The sequence below is a fragment of the Cupressus sempervirens genome, chromosome 3, assembly GCF_028749045.1.
Source record: "Cupressus sempervirens isolate cs-2001-9-10 chromosome 3, ASM2874904v1, whole genome shotgun sequence".
NCBI classification, from domain to species: domain Eukaryota; kingdom Viridiplantae; phylum Streptophyta; class Pinopsida; order Cupressales; family Cupressaceae; genus Cupressus; species Cupressus sempervirens.
In genome coordinates this window covers 538,686,535-538,703,904 of record NC_143120.1, presented here as the reverse complement: position 1 = coordinate 538,703,904, position 17,370 = coordinate 538,686,535, and the positions used below count along the sequence as shown (strand labels likewise).

Here is a 17,370-nt window from a genome sequence, read left to right as displayed (position 1 = left end):
ATAAAACATATATTAAAATACCCCTTATGTCTCCCTTGGGTACACATCACCATAAAATATATATTAAAGTAACACTTTAATATTTTACAATTAAATTAGATGTTACTTTAATAAAACTTCAGGCATTAAAATGTATTAGCAATCGGACTCCGAATAATGCGAGTGATAGCTCATCGGAAAGCTCTCACCGAGGAGTATCGAGTCCAATCACCAAAATTGACCTGCACTGTGTTTTGCCGACTTACTAAAAATAGTAAGTATGCCTGAAACTAAGTAAATCAACTTCGTTTTGGCCCAAACTGGAAATGACTAGGCCAAAACACTCCAAGATCCCATTAAACCCTTCGTTAGCCCTCGGGACCATGTAGAACAAGGCTAACGCGCACACACTTGGTCAACTGCTAAAATGGGGACATTACAGTCCGCCCCCCTTGAAATTGCTTGTCCTCAAGCAACCTCAGTCCAGCCTGCTGAATAACCTGCTCACTCTCCCATGTAGAATCTTCCTCCGGCAGGTCTTTCCATTTGACCAAATACTCCTTCACTATCCTGTTTCTAAGCTTCCTCTCTCTGGTATCCACAATAGCCTCAAGTACTAACACAAGCTTCCCCTCCTCATCCAAAGGGGGTAAATCTGCAGAAGGCACTACACTCTGACCAATGGCTTTCTTAAGCCTAGACACATGAAACACATTGTGCACTCGATTGCCCTCTGGAAGCTCAAGCTCATAGGCGACTTTGCCCACTTTGCGAATCACCCTGTAGGGACCATAAAATCTAGGTTTCAACTTTTCAACTCCGCTCTTCTTGAGCGATGACTGTCTATATGGTTGTAGCCTCAAGTAAACCATATCCCCTACCTCGAAGCTACGCTCTATTCGGTGCTGATCAGCATACAATTTCTGTTGATTCTGGGCCTGTTGTATATTCTCTTTGAGCACTTTCAGGATGTCCTGACTATCTTGCAATAAGTTTTTGGCTTTGGGCACTCTACTGTCCCCCAAAACTAAATCCATGAAGCTAGGTGCTTCATAACCATAGAGTGCCATGAAAGGAGTCATCTTGATGGACATATGATAAGTGGTGTTATAACAATACTCTCCCATATGCAACCATCTGATCCAAGCCTTTTGTTGTGTAGTTACATAGTTCCTCAAATATCCTTCCGCCCATTTATTCACAATCTCTGTTTGCCCATCTGTTTGCGGATGATAACTAGTGCTAGGTGTAAGATCTGTACCACACAACCTAAACAACTCTTGCCAAAAAACACTCATAAACTTACTATCCCGGTCGCTGACAATGAATCTGGGCAGCCCATGTAATCTGAATATCTCTTTAAAGAAAAGATCTGCCACCTGTGCTGCTGTGTAAGTGGACGGAATAGCAAAGAAGTGAGCAAACTTCGTCAAGCGGTCCACCACCACATAGATGCAATCCCTTCCCTGCACTCGTGGTAAACCAGTGATGAAGTCCATCGAAATACTTTCCCATTTCCTATCAGGAATGGGCAAGGGCTGTAATAAACCTGCAGGAAATGTGTGTTCTCCCTTATTCTGTTGACAAACCATACACTCCCTGACATACCTCTGAACATCATCCTTGAGCCCTTTCCATGAAAACCGCTCTCGGATCTGCCTGTAGGTCTTGAAGACCCCCGGATGTCCTGCTGTGGGTGCATCATGAAATGCCTTCAACATCGCCTCTCTCAAATGTGATGACGGAATCAAATAAACCCTGTCCTGAACTCTGATCAATCCATCTATCACCTCATAGCGATCATCCTGTATGGTACCTGAAATCAATCCAGAAGCCCAAGCATCTCCGACATACTCTGCTATAATCCGATCTCTCCAATCTCCTGAAATCTCTGCCAGAGCACATAAGTGAGGTCTCCGAGATAAGGCATCAGCCACCACATTTTTCTTACCTTTGACAAACTCTATGTCCAAGTCATAAGCCTGCAATTTAGTCACCCATTTTTGTTGCCGGTCATTAAGATCACGCTGGCTCATGAAGTATTTAATACTGTTGTGATCAGTCTTGATCACAAAATGTCCACCTACCAAATATGATCGAAATTTGGCCAATGCATGCATTATGGCCAACATCTCCCGGTCATAGACAGAATAACTTTTCTCAACTCCTCGGAGCTTCCTACTCTCGAATGCAATGGGATGCTTCTCCTGCATCAATACTGCTCCAATCCCATCACCTGATGCATCACAATGAAGCTCAAAAGGCTTTGTGAAATCCGGTAGAGCTAGAACTGGACATGAAGACATTACCTGCTTGAAATGCTCAAAACACCTCTGTGCTGCCCCTGTCCACACGAAGGCTCCTTTCCTGGTAAGATCTGTCAAGGGTGTAGCAATCTGTGAGAATCCCTTAACAAACCTTCTATAAAAACCACATAAACCAAAGAATCCCTTAAGCTGTGTAAGGTTTGTGGGAGTAGGCCACTCTACAATAGCTCTAATCTTTTCGGGATCAACCCGAACGCCATCTGCACTAATGATATGCCCCAGGTAAAGGAGCTCAGTCATGCCAAACTCACATTTAGATTCTTTGGCATACAATGACTCTCTCTCCAGAATAGATAACACCTCCTCTAGATGATGTAAGTGCTCCTCCCAGGTCTTACTGAAGACCAAGATGTCATCAAAGAAGATCAAGACAAATCTCCTCAGCTGCTTCCTGAATACCTGGTTCATACAACTTTGAAATGTAGCAGGTGCATTGGTTAGACCAAATGGCATAACCATGAACTCAAAGTGGCCATAGTGACATCGAAAAGCTGTTTTCTCAATGTCCTTTGCTCTCATCCTGATCTGATGGTATCCGGATCGCAAATCTATTTTGGTGAAGAAGCATGCCCCATGCAACTCATCAATCAGCTCATCAATCCTAGGAATGGGATACCTATTTTTAATTGTTTTCTTATTCAGTGCCCTGTAATCGATGCACATGCGCATTGTCCCATCCTTCTTCTTTACCAATACTACTGCTGAAGCAAAAGGGCTCTTACTGGGCCCGATGTGCCCCATCTCCAACAAATCCTTAATCGCCTTCTCTATCTCATCCTTGTGTTTCTTAGGATGACGATAGGGAGTAATCATAACTGGTTTGGCTCCCTCCTCGAGCTCAATAACATGTTCCATCCCTCTGTCAGGAGGAACCCCATGAGGAATATCGCTAAATACTTTAGCGTGTCTATCAAGTATCTTCTGGACATCTAGTGGATGACTCTTTTCTTGTGGCTCTGGTGAAGTTGGCATAATGTGGCACTCTGCCGCCCACTCTATGTCATCATGACGAAAAAGTCTCTGCATTCTCCTCAAGGACACTATTCTGCAACCTCCATCTGAAAGCCCTCTAAGTACCACAGTTCTCCCCTCATGCTGGAATCTCATCTCCAATTTTGCTAGATTGAGTGTGAACTCAACTAGTGAAGCCATCCATGTCATGCCGAGGATGACATCATAATCTCCCATGTCCACAACATAGAACTCATCTTCCAACTCGTAGCCATCTCCAAACCTGATGCGAAGATTAGATATCTTCCGAGTGCATAATAACTTATCACCATTAGCCACCATGACTCTAAACCCATCATGCTCCTCTGTCTGTAACCCTCTCCTGGCTACCAACTGTGCATCTATGAAGTTATGTGTAGCCCCAGTGTCAATAAGAGATATCACTTTCTGCCCCTGGATAGTACCCCTGACCTTAAATGTGATTTCCTTTTGGGCCCCTGTCAAGCGTGCCAACGATCTATCATCCTTAGGAATGTTGCTCTCCTCTATAGTGTTACCCTCATCTGAATCGGAGTGCTGATCCTCCCCTTCTGACTCTGACTCTTCTGCTGAAAAATACTCCATTTGATTTGCCTTAGCCTTGAGAGAACATTTATGAGATAAGTCCCAAGGCTCTCTACAATGGAAGCACAGCTTCTTCTTTCGAAGTTCATTCAAGGTTTCATTGTCTAGTCCTTTTGATCCTTCTTTGGGTTTGCTATACTCTTTCTGAAATGATTTTTTGTCTTTGTCCTTGTGGTAGGAAGAATCTGTTGAATGGTTTTTTCCTTTGTATACCGAAGGGGCTAAATCTCGTGCCTTTTTTAGTTGCTTCAGCTAACGTGAGTGGATCATGTCCCTTCACCCAACCTCGTAATGGATCAGCAAGACCATCACAAAATAACACCACCAATCTCCTAGGAGAGATATCAGTAACAAGTACAGACAAGCGCTGAAACTCGGCAATGTAAGCATCCACAGAACCTGACTGTTTTAACTGTGCTAGCTCCTTGAAATGTAACTCGGGATCCTTAGTGTCAAATCTCCCAATCAATGTTTCGGTGAATTCCTCATAAGATGTAATCTGATTATGCCCCAAAGTCACCATGCCATGATGCCACCATTCATGTGCAACGCCATCCAAGTGCATAGCCGCATACTTGATAGCCTCCTCCTCAGGCATAGGATTAAGCTGCAAGTATGTATCTACCTTCTGCACCCAAGCTCGTGCAGTCATCTTCCCTGAAGCATCATAATAAGGTAAAGAAAGTTTTCCAACTTTCTTCCTCAGCTCAAAGTTTTGATTCCTCCCTCCTGCTTTAGGCATGTGTCTCATCCTCAAGTCCATATAATCTCTAAGAGAAATATCCGCCTGAAACTCTGGTCCACTAGCCTCCCAGTCCCTCCTGAACTGATCCTGTAACTCGGTAATCTGCGGTTCGTTTACTGGATGAACCGGATCTCTGGGTGGAAAAGTGGGTAGAAGAGGTCTCGAGCTCACAGTCCGTGCTGGGCGTGCAACGTGTCTAAAGTTATCAGCCTCATTCCCATTGTTGCCGTGTCCATTATTACCATTAATGTTATTCTCAGGACCATTGTTGTTGCCTTGGCCTTCATGGTTATTGTTTCCCCTGTTGTTATTGTTTCCCTCGTTGTTATTGTTTCTGTTGTTGGCATCACCTGGATTAATATTGACACCCATCTGTCTAGCCATGAGCTGCAACATCATGTCCATTCGCCTATTCTGCTCCTGCTGCATACGCTGCCCCTGCTCTAATGTATCCAGTAACTGTCGGAACAGTACCTCCCCTTGATCTGGACCAGCATTTCTGCCTCCGCCTAATCCTGTATTCCTGTCATCTCGATCACCCATATTATTGTCCTGATCACAGAATATCTCCTCTGTGTCTGTATGGTTGAATTCAATGTCCCCCTGCACGGATGTACTAGACTGTTTGCTTTGCAAGTCTGAAATCCTATTTTGTCTTGCTCTGGTATCGCGGAAATTATAAGACCCCTGTCGCATGCTCAAACATAAATGCTTAGCCTATGTTTTTTTTACTTACTTTTTCCCTCTATCCGGCTGTTCCAAATTCCCTATAAGACCTCCACAGGATGGCAGGACTTATAGCTCTGATACCACTGTAATGGGCACCCCTGGATGTCCCAAAAAACTAAACCAAATTGCTGAAAGGAATTATGTCAAACAGTTTGCATTCAACTTCTTATTTCTCTGTTTAATGTTTTAAACCCCTTATAATTCCGGAAATCAAACATTTATTGTTTGTTGTGTTTCGTGGATGGAATTGGTATCATACAACATAAACAAGAAAGCAACTACAATGATATGCAAAGTAGAAATGAACTGCTGCTAATAAAATGTTATTTTCAGAATTCATAAAATCAAATACATAGCAGATTTATCAACTCACTAATTACTTTAGCAATATTGTCATAATACTCCAGCCCATGCTTACGAACTTGCTGCTACAATACTTTGTCCTCAAATCAGTCCACTACCTTCATAATACCATTCCCTCCAAGCGGCATAAGCGTCGGACAAGTAGTGAAGAAGATATGAGCAAAATATCAAATCTGCCTGTAGCCGGAAATGCAACTAAACTGCCTGATAATGAAGCCAATAAGAAAGAATTCCAAAGGCCAAACCCCAAGGGAATGACGTCTAGAATGTTACAAGAGAGGATAGACGTCCTCAAATGCCGAAAACAAAGCTGCAACTCACACACCAATTTCTCATATTCAACCTGTCTAATGAAGCCACAAATGCTTCCTTTTATTCTATTCCCACGGGTCCCCTCAACTCATATGGGCAATGTGGGATAAAAGATGTGTAATATAAAACATATATTAAAATACCCCTTATGTCTCCCTTGGGTACACATCACCATAAAATATATATTAAAGTAACACTTTAATATTTTACAATTAAATTAGACGTTACTTTAATAAAACTTCAGGCATTAAAATGTATTAGCAATCGGACTCCGAATAATGCGAGTGATAGCTCATCGGAAAGCTCTCACCGAGGAGTATCGAGTCCAATCACCAAAATTGACCTGCACTGTGTCTTGCCGACTTACTAAAAATAGTAAGTATGCCTGAAACTAAGTAAATCAACTTCGTTTTGGCGCAAACTGGAAATGACTAGGCCAAAACACTCCAAGATCCCATTAAACCCTTCGTTAGCCCTCGGGACCATGTAGAACAAGGCTAACGCGCACACACTTGGTCAACTGCTAAAATGGGGACATTACATAATATCATCAGTATTGGTCTTCCAGAATATCAACCCATAATATTCACAAAATTCTCTAAGTAACATTTAGATATCACATTTGATATCATGAGTATTGGTCTTCCAAAATATCATCACATGATATTCACCAAGTTCTCAAAGAATGTCTGATATCATATCTGATATCATGAGTATTGGTCTTCTAGAATATCAACACATGATATTCACCAAGTACTAAAATAATGTTTGTATTCACATCTGATATCATGAGCATTGGTCTTCCAAAATATTAACACATGATATTCACCAAATACATTCCAGAATGGCCTTCCAGAATGTTGAGATGCAATGTATTCACCAAGTACTATGAGTAATGGCCTCTTGAACATCAAGTTGCATGATATTCACCAAGTACTATGAGTAATGGCCTCTTGAACATCAAGTTGCATGATATTCACCAAGTACTTTGTGTAATAGCCTCCAGAATATCAATTTTCATAACATTCACCATGTATTCAAAATGTTTTTAAGGTATGTGCACACGCGTTCTCATAATGTGTACCATATAAACATCCACCATGAAAAGTATAATCTATCATAAGAGACTTTATTAGTCTTTTCAAATACTAATATCTTTTCTTTTAATATCAATTATTAAATAAATAAAAGAAATGTACCTAATACTAAATGGAAGTTCATTCCATATAATACTCTAAAACATAATTTAAAGTGAACAATATATAATCATCCCTCCAATGTTACTTTCCTTTTAATATCACATTGGGGCGTATTTAAATCAGTTGCTATATTGTCGTACCCTGCAGATTAAATAATCCACGGTGGCAATTCTTTTTCATCCATCATGTCCATTGGCTCTCCTCCCTTTATCATTTTTCTTAGCGGTAGGTCCCTTGCATTGTGCTTAACTTTTCTTGCTATCTTTTAATTACCTGCTATTGTCTTTTTCGACAGGGTGAGGATTATATTCCTTACTTGCCACCTCGGTAATATATTTTTCCACACATCCCTTTTTGACAGGGATTGACTTCAGTGTCTTAGTCTATCTACGGGGCAACTTCGAAGAGAAGCTCTCAGCTCTGCCATTTGCTATTTGCTTTCCCTGCATTTCTCTTGAAGGATGTAACATGATAATTTACCCATCCTACGAGTGCGCAAAAGGAATGGTACAAAAATAAATTTTCCATCTTCATCTTCGTTGTCAATGTTTTGACCTATTCAGCTTTTGAATATCATATTGACTTCATGAAATTACTGTTGACTGTTACTACATTTCTTGCTTATCACCTCGGCATTTTTCATCCCTATATTACTGTTTATAAACTCAATCTTCTTGACCGTGAGGTTTGAGAGAAGATGTCAATGTCTTTATTTCTGCAATCTCAAAAGGTTTTGCTAACATATAGACATGGCTGCCTTGCTTTTAATCGCTTTCTTACATTTGCAGCCTGACTGATATCATGTTGATTTTCATGGATCGCTGCAAATGTACTAACCACTGTATAAGCGGTCTGTATGTTCTAAATGACAGCAGCCTCTAATTTATAATGAGCAAAGGCTATGAAGGGACATGTCTGTTCGATAACTATAAATTAATATAATAACACACAATTGCTCTGGGGGAATAGCAGTCCCTGCCTTATGCTTGGTTGGAAAAGTACATGGCAGAGAGTAAATAAGAATATGTACAATATATGGATCTTTGTTAACATTCCATAATCAGCACAGATAAAAAAAATTCAGAATTTTAAGTTTTGTAATCCCATAGCAATATTAACATGACATCGATGTTTGAGATTTTGTTGTATGCAGATTAAAACAGTAAATGCACAAAATGCATTGAGATCAAGTAAATGATGAGGCCAGTGATTTTAGAGCATTCGGTACATTCATCATTTAGCATGTCAATGTAAATTGATAGTAAGTCTTAAGTCATAAGATTTGTCCATTCTCAAATGGCAAGATGCTCTGTTTTCCAAGGCAGAGTTCTCTTAATCCTATTACAGCTTCTTTTAAAAATACACTGATTTTTTTGAATTTGTTGCAGTTCTGTTACCTAAACAGGACAGTCTTTATTCAGTTGCAGTTATATAACTGTCCGATGACATGGACAAAATAACAAGATTTTGTGTTTTTGATTAATTGCATAGAAACTGTGAAAGCACATTTTTAAAGAGGAGTTCCACCTACAAATAATTGAAAGAAACAACTTCCAAAAAAATAAATGACTTTTCACAAAGATAAGACAGCAGATACAGATGGTAGACTGTCATGTCCCCTATTTTCCTTCAATCAAATTAAATAATAAATGATAATAAAATAATAATAAAATAAATAAATAAAGTATAATAGAATTTTTTTTAAAAATATATAATAGAATATATTATAATGCAATAAAGATATAATATATTAGAATCAATAATAAATAAACATTGATGGTGAATAGAATTTTCACCAATATACATATATATATATATTGAATATGATTGATATATAAATTGATATATTTTAAATGATAACTTTTACAATGCAATATATATCAAATGATAAATGAGAAATAATAACCTATTATATATAATAAATAATAACATGCTATTATAACAAGATTAATATTATTTCATATATGAAAGAATAAATACAATATCATAAAACATATTAAGAGACTCCGCGAAAAGTTGCAACCTTTCCCTCAGCACCTATATATTCTGACGAGTCAGGAGGGGCATGGGGACATTAGGAAGGTAGAAAGTTCGAGCATCCATTATGGAGAACAACACTTGGAAGGAACGGGGAACACCCAGAAAGAAAGGCAAGAGGCTCAATATAAATATCATCACACTCAGCGATTGGAAAGAATGACTGGCAGGGAAGGATAATCTAACTTGAATATTACATATCACGTTCAGCGTTTATTATGGTACTCAGTGACATCGATCAAGGTAGAGACTGGCAGCACAATCATCCTAGATGAGAAGAGTGAAGAAGGGGAATAGTCAGCAGAAACTTGCCAATTATGTAAAGAAAAGATAGTTGTAAGAGACTCCAATACAAACAAAGACCGAGACTCAACATTCGCCAAGTACAATCAACAGGTACGTTGAAGAGAAGAGGATCAATTTCATTGGGAAATGGACAGGAGAGCAAAAAGATAGAGTCAAGTACAATGACGAATAAGTAATACAAGAGGGGAAGAGCACATGGACACCAGACAAAACAAAATATATAATTAGAGTTGATAGAGGCAATATTTTTGAAAAAAAAAAAAAAAAGAAAGATAAAAGAAGATTGTGTACTATGAGCACCTCATGGATAGTTGGAGATCGAAGGGGGAAGATTCGGAGAAATATATCAAGGAGTACATAGCATCTTCGAATGACTATATCCTTGGAAAACTAGGATATCTACAGAAACAGTACAGTATAAAATGAATATACATCAATCATTATGTTTGATACCAACTACAAATTGATAATCTCATACTTGGCTAGGCAACAGAATACTATGTGTGATTCCAACAGAAGGAGCTTTAGATATACGAGGAGTTTGTTCACACCAGAATTCGTAGTCGACACTTAATTCAAGGAAGGGAAACAAAATAGCACATAGCTCAGGATACTATACAGGCATCATAATATCATCGGATATTTCTATCACTATCTTATCCTTTAGAGTTTACATTGAAGAGAGTAACAGTCAGAGCATTCCATTCCGTATACGCCCAGGTTCTGCACAATTCAACAAGGTCGGATTGGCAAGATATGTTGTGAGTATACAATTACAGATCAAAGATATTCGTTCTAAAGGAAAGATCAATAAATTTATTAATACAATGATCAATCCTTAGGTTTGGGGTCATCAGCAACTAATTCCCATCCTCACTTTTAGAATTATATTAGAATGATCACTTGGAGGCATAATTTGAAACTTTATACATAATTATCATACAGATTCTTAGTAGACCATTGGATTCATTATACAAACTTATTATAAGACTTATAATAAGAGTACGAACAATCATCCATCTTCTAAGCCAATCACATTATTACAAGAGAGAGAAAGGATAGATCAATCTGAATAGGGATATGAAAAATATATTTAAATAATATTTTATTGTATCCTTGCATTCCCATTACATAGAAAGAAATTCATTAGACCCTTCAACCAAAACCCAAAATCCATAAATATAGACATTAGTTTGTGAAGATAAAAGAAAGCTTAGCACGAATCTTAGAAGGGTCATTACACAGACTGCCAACATTTTTATCATGTTTTAGTGGACAGCTATGAAAATAACTACATATCATATGTGAGAAACTATTCACATCTCTTCTTAACCGAAGGCTATCTCCAACATAAACTGTTGACAATAATCCCAATTTCTGAAGCACGATCAAAACCTCAACTTATGTATTTAAATGGACAGGTATATTCCGTCAATAAAAAGGTGCTGAATTTTTTTACTGATAATTTAGGGTGACGTTACTTCTCCTCTGCAAAAAGCATGAGTTTAGCACTGGCGTGGGTGTGAAAAAAATGATGAGAAGTAACCGATTCTTGTCCAAAAATTAAAAACCCCTCAAAACAAAATCATTTTTTAGTACACCACCAAATATACAATAATAAATAGGTTTGTCCAAAAAAATTATGTCTCCTAGCAAAATATCTTGTCGGCCAGGGTTGATTTTCAAAATATAATATTAAATATACAGATTTCAGCATTAGCATGCAAATTGTACTTTTTTCTTCCCAGAAATTTGTGTGTGCATTCTTGCAATGTTCAAATTTTCATGCAACTAGTACATGAGTTACAATCATTTTGCCTTTCTTTATAAACAAGCTTAATTCAGTATTTTGTCTGAGTTTTTCTAAAGGAAGTAGAGCTTTCTAAAAGATTTTAAATCCTACTTAGATTGCATAAGAGGAATATTGAAGATGCGTACAAAGTTTGAGGTCTATGGATAAGTTCTCCTCATTAAATGTTCCAAGTTTATAAAAAAAAATTTGAGTTAGTGAAATTGTCGGCGCAACAACATGCATAATACTGCCAAAGAAATACCCCAAGTTAAAAGGCAAAGCGATCTCGGCACATACTGCTCGTTTCTAGCAGCTTCAGCAAGAATGGTTACCAAAAAGATGATATTTTTCTCTCATAAAGTAAACGGAACATATCTCCTGCAGATTCAGATTTTCCCAACTGTTTCTACTGCTCTTTCTACGATACGCTGGATTGAAGAAAATCACTCCGACAGGAAATCATAGCCACAGTAAATGCATTTATTTTCTCTTTACACCTGTCCTTCGTTCCATTTTTTGCTTTTAACTTCATTTATTAAACTACCTGTAACCGCAGGAAAACAGTCACTGTCCAATCAAAAAAATTGGAATTTCTGAGAAGAAATTAATTTTTAAATAAATAGACTTGAAACTTTAGTTCAATTTTTTGATTCCAAAAAATAAAGGATGGTAAGAAACTGGATCATTAGCTCCCTGCGTTGAACTAATAATAATATTGCACATAATAATATATTATTTAATTAACATATAGATAGATATTATCTCTCACACACACCTATGTATGTATGTGTGTGTATATATATATTATATATATAATATATTTATGTGTGTGTTTATATATATATATATATATCTACACTTTAGTTTCATAGTTTATCCAACTGAAGCTACCAAACATCAACAATAGGAGACGAATGGCTACTCTTTGTACAAGGATGAGATGACTGCTTGATGGCTTGATTATTTGATCTCCTCCATTACCTGATCTTCTGAACTTATCTGCTCTTTCTGAGCACTGACTGCTGATCTGAATTGTGTCCCTTGATTGATTGATCAGTTTGAAAAATATTAGACCAATTTCTTCTGTAATATACTCATACTCAGACCTGATTATTCCTTATTACCTGCTGAATTATCAGTCTGCTGTTTCCTGATTGCAGATTTTTTTTTTTAAATGAGATGTTCTTATGTTCTCTACAATGAAACATTTCTCCTTTTTATATCTTTATTTTAGTGGGGGAAGTCACGTCTTTGCACTTACATTATAGCTGTTATCAAGGGACACATCTCTTCCTTGTTGATCATCACTTTTAAAAGCCTTAACTGATGGTTATAATTAAGGCCGGCCCTATTGAATGACTGCTAATATTTATCTTTTAACTTCTTGGTCGGTCTTTTGGATTCGCCCTGACTTTTGGATTGGCTATAGCAGTGTCATTGTTAGATCAATAGAATATTGGGCTTAGCAAGGTAGGTTTTGTTTTTGTGCTTGTTTATAAAAATTATGGTATCCATTGGCAATGATGTGGAATTCAAGTGAACTTGCTCTCTTTCCTTCTTGTCAAAGACAAAATGATGCATTAGTGGGTGAGTTGTGCTCAGCCTTGAGTTGTGCTCAGCCTTGGACGTTGTTAAGTGGGCCTTCGTGGGCTGGTGATATATTTGTGTATTGGCGGGCATTTACATTTGGTGGGTGGATGCATTCATGAGCAATGTGACATACCTCACGGTGGATGTTGAAGGACTAGACAAACTAGTAATAAAGCTGGAAAATACATAAAACACAATACAGATAATATATCAGTCTTAAAAGTTATTGCATTGTTTTATTCTCATCACATATTTCAGCTTATGTAGATTTAAGAATATAAGAAAATCTCCCATCACCTATAAACTAATAACTAAATATATTAATCAATGTTTATTATCTTTCATTCCCTCCATAATGAACATTGATTAAAAAAATGGTCATTAGTCTATCCTTTCTCCCTCATAATGAACATTTTTAAGAAAATCTCGAAAACATGTGCCGCAGCACTATCTTGCCTTAGAGCCTTGCCTTTGCAATCTCCTAAAAACTAGGAATCTACATCCTCCAATTATCAATGCAATCACATTGGGAGCTACTCTTGTGGTGCTCACTCCAATCATGACCATACACGGCCATCTCTTCTCTATCTACGATTTCCAAAACTCTAAACTTGCAATCTCATTCTCTTCATCCCACAACTACAATATTGAGGACTAAAGAATGTCCAAAGCTATAACCCATAAAACAAAAAAACTAGCAAGGTTATTGTGTCAATTGTCACCGTAAAATTTCCATTGGAATAATTTATGCACATGCCACTAAACACCCCCTTTGCAATAACAACTGCATCGGCATTATCAAAAAAAATTATGAAAATTGCTTCCTCCAGCTTAACTTTTTGTAGACATCTAGCAAGACAATGATTTCTTTTTCATACAGGACCATTTATGTTTGATAACTTTTTGACCACACCCTTTATCTTGTGCCAAATCCATCCATAACTCCATCCACAATCCATTTCATATATCCTGACATAGATATGTTGTTCAATTCCTTGTTCCAACATATTTTCATAATGATTTGTCAATCCACATAGCGTATAGGGATTAAGTCCGAACTCTTGTCATTTCTATGCCCTTTCTTTTTCCAATGAGAGCTTTGCATAGTCTTGAACTATTTGTGGAATTTGTAACATTTGTAGCATTATTATTTATAAAAAAATTCTTTCGTCTCTGACATAACCTAGGCCTTCATACTTTGACCTCATTGTTAGCTCAATTGGCTCTCTCATTGTCTATTCATGATGTCCTAATCCATGACCTTCGTATCTCATTCTTTTCACGATTTTCAAATCAACTATGTCTTTACAACAACTAGCACTACTTGCATAATGAAATACATTATTGTTGGATCTAAGAAGATTTGTGACTCAAGTGTATTATCACCTTGCTCACAAACAACTTCAGCAAAATAACACCAACCAAATAAAGAACATAAACGTTCTGTGCTACATGAAACATCATAAACTAATGGTTCTGATCATAGACATTCATTGCATGCTATCAAATGATCTTTTTTTGCTTTTATATTTAAACTTTCCTTTTATAATCTCTTTTTTCTTCCAAATCATTATTCTTTTCCTTAACCTCATCAAATAGTTTTTATTCTGGCTTCTAATCTTTCATTGGTTTTCATTTTCTTATTGTCTTAAGATTATTTTTTGTCCTCTCTTTCATATTCGATATCATTTCTGAATTGTATTTTCTTTAACTAATATTAATTCTCTTTTTAAAACATCCATCTCACAAATAAAAATTTTATCATCTTTTTTTCACCCTTTTACCAATCTTACCCATTAAAAACAAACACTTTCAACTCACCTTATTCACGAGATTCTATTAAGATTTCAACCTTGTTTGGATTTCCTTTATCACGCCATTTAACAGATCTTTCAACAACACATTCACCTCCTCAGACTCTTCGCTATCAGGTTCTTCCTGTAAACAGATTCTGAAATAAAACAATTCTCTTTAAAAAAAGAGCCAATTCACCTTCACCATTTCCTTCTGAACTTCTTTTTATCACAGTCTAGTTTCTTTTGTAATTTCTCTGATACCAATCTTTAGTGTCTCACAAAACAAACATCTATAAACAGGAATCTCCTCTTGCAAATTTTAATTTTTTATCAACAAGTTATTAGTTTTATAAACCATCTATTATCATAAAATCAACAATTTCCCCCTTTTTTATGATTATTTGAATTTCATTGAAAGATTTTTTTAAAAAAAACTTATCTGAAAATTCACTCTTTGCTGACTGGTGGCTCCACCTTTTATTTAATTGTCTGGTTGTACATTTCTACTCACCTTTCCAAAAATTCGGCTGGCTATTGTAGAACCAGACTTTTTTCTTTAAACAATGATCAGTTTGAACTTTAGTCTGCTCCCTTTTCTCATATCCGCAATCTCAATTTTCCACGCAACCAACAAATGTCTGTTTTCAATAAATTATTCTAAATTTATCCCAGTGACTCCTCTGCCAACGCCAAATACAACCACCTCTCCTCAAGTTGTGCAGTCTTAGCAACAGATCAGTGGCAACAAATTTTTAATGTAAAAACAATAGCTTCTTCTCCTATTATGCACGGGGCTGTGGTAAAATTCAACAGTAACTTATTTTCTTCAAAGACTTTTATTGCTCACTGGCTCACTCTCTATCTGTTAATCAAAACCCAGAAACTCTCTTATCAATCCTGCACATGTCATGGAGATCTTAGGCATTTTCAAATTTAATCAACTCTTCCATGAAATTCCACATGAATTCCTGCCTTCCAGATTTGATCTTCAGTCCTCTACAGGACCTTTCGACCTAAGGTCTGAGACAAATTGAAGGAATATGAATGCTACAATAAAGCTGAAATAAATACATAATTTACAAGAGGAGAAATGTAACAAACTTAAAAATATTCATTGCATTCATTCCCTATTTATTTTCATAATATATTTCCATATATATCGATACAGGAATATAACTGAAACCTAACAACTACCCATAAACAAATAGCTAATTATATTTATCATTGTTCATTCTGCATATCCATCGGTTATGGTGGCCAAGTCTTGTGCATGACTTAATGAGCTTTTTGCTGTGCGTTTATAATGGTTGTGTTTGGGTTCACTGGCATTTTATTTGTTGTCCGAGGATAATGTCCATAAGTTGGCTGGTTTGCATTAACGCGGCACTCAGAAGGTTTCATTAATAAATTAATGATAATGAACTTGTTCAACTTATAATCTTAATGGGCTTGCTTGTCAATCCTAAGCGCTTTCTTCAACGAAGAGCAATTGGTGGTCAGGATGTGGATATAAATTGCAGTTATTCAGGGATGGAGCAAATAAGAAATTTTATAGTTGATACCAGATAAATTGGTTCAAGGTTGATGGCTTTTTCTTTAAGACTAGGATAGTCAAGAGATCAAATACCATGGATAACCTACTCAGCATTAAAGGCTGTGATGGTTTTATGAAAGTGAATCAAATTTCGTCAAAGTGCACCATAGGCATTAACTTTGGAACTTCTTTCCCGTGGGTCACTGTTTACTATGTTGGACTCTAGATGTCTGAATTTGTGTATATAAAATGGAAGCTTCACGCACACAGTGACTTTTAACTCTACTAAAACTTTAATAATGCTGACAGGTCATCTATGAAGCGGCCAAGGAATTGACGGGGGTAGATGCTGCAGAATGTATTGCGGTTGGAGATTCCCTTCATCATGACATGTTGGGTGCAAATAATTCAGGTATGCAATCAGTATTAGTTGCAGGGGGCATTCATGCCAGTGAGCTTGGAATTTCTCAATTTGGAATGGTTCCGGAGACGGCAGCTTTACAAGCTCTTACCCAGTCATATGGTGCTTTTCCATCATATATAATTCCTTCATTTACATGGTGACTAACATTCATTTCTATATTCATGTTATTGTAATTTGTGAACTTGCCGAAAGCTGAAAGAGCCTGATTTCATTGATTCATAAAATAATTAAGATTATTATTAAACTAGCATTTGCACCTTTGAAGGGTGTAAGGATTAGATCGATAGTATTATATATGTTTAATGATGTCATTGACTTTCATGTAGATAATTTTCTAACAATATTTTTGTAGAATGTAAACTATTTGATGGAGTAATTTAATCTTTACAATTATTATATGTGACATTGATGTAACATCCACTATAACGCAAAATATGTGATTTAAAAAACACGATAATACAACTTTATTATCCCCATAATTGAAAATGGAAATTTCTTGTAGTCCAAAATTTAATTATTTTTAAAATACATTGGTGAAATGAAGCAATTCATTTGGGGATTATTTCTTGATAATTTAAGCAATGACTTCGTTCAATTGCAATCTATTGTATACCTCTTCTAGAATGAATTTCATTCAAATGAACATATTGCATATAGTTATA

At 36.7% G+C, this 17,370-nt stretch overlaps 1 pseudogene across 1 annotated transcript in view; it reads left to right on the top strand.

Moving 5' to 3' along the window:
* Positions 1-17,049, top strand: part of LOC149567539 (uncharacterized) — a 172,768-nt pseudogene extending 155,719 nt beyond the window's left edge. The window contains exon 9 of the transcript XR_016361635.1: positions 16,594-17,049. The product of XR_016361635.1 is annotated as an uncharacterized LOC149567539 (transcript). The remainder of the gene's footprint in view (positions 1-16,593) is intronic.
* Positions 17,050-17,370: the final 321 nt, after the last annotated feature.